Genomic DNA, 2690 nt, shown 5'->3' with positions numbered 1-2690 from the left:
TTTAATTATTTCCCAGATTTTGAATTAAATGTTACAACAACTTTTCAAACTTAGGCCCAGCTTTATCAAGCCTTGAAATAGCATGGTGAAAAAGTACCAACCAATCAGCTTCTAACTGTCATTTTCAAACACAGCCTGTAACATGGCAGCAAGAATCTGATTGGTAGATACTTTATCACTGTGCTATTTATCACTCTCCAAGGCTTGATAAATAGTGGCCTAAGACCCAGCACCTAACTGCCATGTTACAGGCTGTGTTTGAAAAATGACAGTTAGGAGCTGATTAGTTGGCAATTTATCTCCGTGTAATTTATTACTGTCCATGGTTTGATAAATCTCATGCTTTTTTTTTTTTAAACCATTCCTTTTTAAATGCCTGTGATTGTCATTTTGAGTTCATACTGACTTTTCTAATATATAATTATTGTCATAATCCACAAGATAATCAACTAATAAATGTTCTAGAGCCAAGGATCACAAACAGCATAAATATCATTGGATCTGTGTAGTGAATTTTCAGTTATATTTATATTACTTGAACTTGTTGTCTATCCTTGCTGAACATCTAGTCTTAAAGATGCATACACACGGAGAGATTTTGACTAAGAGAGATTTTGACTGAGAGATTTCCCTTGAACTGGCAATAGGAGATTTTGGATGGGATTCAAATGATACATCACGCCCAATTTCCTTTCTAAAATGATCTCCGTTATCGCGCATATTGCGCCCATAGTGATCAGGTTTAGCTGTGTAAAGGGTTGGGTGCCTCCCTACTCCAGGGGTAGCAAGCTGAAATAATGATACCATGCCCCTGAGGGCAGAAACAGAACGGGTGTGGAAAGGGGTGAAAAGAATTGAATCTCGCCCTTTGACTAACTTGAGCAGAGATTTTGATAAGTGTGCAAGAGATTTTGGCTATGGGAAATTTTGGCTATGGGAGATTTTGTCTATCTCATTTAAATAGGGGGATGCTTTTACAGAGTGGGGGAGTGTCATATAGAGGTGAGTATTATTTTTTTTATTACAGGTACACCAATGGATTCTACATGTACAAGGGGACCGAAGTGCTGCGTGAGACACTAGGTAAGTATGTGAGTGTATAAGTGTGCATCTTTGTGTAAAGTCCCCCTGCTCTCTCTTAATCTATACTGTAAAAGGGGGAGGTACTTTGCTGCTGCGAGCCCCCTACAGTGAGGGAACATGGAGGGGGGGGGGGGGGGGGTATGGATGTGAGTGGCTGGGGACCAGGGACGTGCAGTCAGGGGAGGCAGAGCCTCACCTGTCGTGCTCCCTATCATACTCACAGTTCTCACAATAAAAATGATTGGGAGAACACAAAGAAGATATTTATAATTTATAAGCGTCTTTTTTGTATTAATGCAATCATCTTTATAGATAAAACTTACCAGACTTTGAGAGCTCCTAGAACTTGGAGGGAGAGAAAGAGATAAGGCAGCGGCAGCTGAGCCTCATCTCACACACTGTCGGACACTGCCTGCACAGATGGGCGGGGCTACACAGCGACCAATCAGACCGCATAGAACAGAGAAATGTGAGGCATGCCTCGCAGTGGGGGCGTGTGTGAGCTCTGATGGGCAGCTCCGATTGGTCATGTGACCAATCCAGGAAGTGAAGAAAGGCAGATGCCGGAGCTGAGCAGCTTGGCAGAGGAAGAGGTAAGTGAGGAGCCGCAGTGCCTGCAGCAGCCACCCGTACACAGTGACTGGGGTGAGTAGTTGCCAGCACCTGGACTCTGTGTGTGTGCGTCAGGAATCTGTGTGTGTGGCATCTGTAGTGACTGTGGGGACAGGACTCTGTGTGTGCGTGGCATTTGTAGTGAGTGTGGGGACAGGACTCTGTGTTTGAGTGTATGTGGCATCTGTAGTGAGTGTGGGGACAGGACTCTGTGTGTGTGTGTGTGTGGCATCTGTAGTGAGTGTGGGGATAGGACTCTGTGTGTGAGTGTGTGTGGCATCTGTAGTGAGTGCGGGGACAGGTGTGTGTGTGGCATCGGTAGTGAGTGCGGGGACAGGTGTGTGTGTGTGTAGCATCTGTAGTGAGTGCGGGGACAGATGTGTGTGTAATCTGTAGTGAGTGCGGGGACAGGTATGTGTGTGTGTGTGTGTGTGGCATCTGTAGTGAGTGCGGGGACAGATGTGTGTGTAATCTGTAGTGAGTGCGGGGACAGGTGTGTGTGTGTGTGTGGCATCTGTAGTGAGTGCGGGGACAGGTGTGTGTGTGTAATCTGTAGTGAGTGCGGGGACAGGTATGTGTGTGGCATCTGTAGTGAGTGCGGGGACAGGTGTGTGTGTGTGGCATATGTAGTGAGTGCGGGGACAGGTGTGTGCGTGTAATCTGTAGTGAGTGTGGGGACAGGTGTGTGTCTGTAATCTGTAGTGAGTGTGGGGACAGGTGTGTGTGTGTGGCATCTGTAGTGAGTGTGGGGACAGGTGTGTGTGGCATCTGTAATGAGTGCGGGGACAGGTGTGTGTGTATATAATCTTTAGTGAGTGCGGGGACAGGTGTGTGTGTAGTCTGTAGTGAGTGCAGGGACAGGTGTGTGTGTAGCATCTGTGCATCTGTAGTGAGTGCGGGGACAGGTGTGTGTGTGTAATCTGTAGTGAGTGCGGGGACAGATGTGTGTGTGTGTGTGTGTGTGGCATATGTAGTGAGTGCGGGGACAGGTGTGT

The sequence above is a fragment of the Pseudophryne corroboree genome, chromosome 1 (genome assembly GCF_028390025.1).
Source record: "Pseudophryne corroboree isolate aPseCor3 chromosome 1, aPseCor3.hap2, whole genome shotgun sequence".
NCBI lineage: Eukaryota > Metazoa > Chordata > Amphibia > Anura > Myobatrachidae > Pseudophryne > Pseudophryne corroboree.
The sequence above is the reverse complement of the archived record's forward strand: the minus strand, read 5'-3'. Positions refer to the sequence as shown.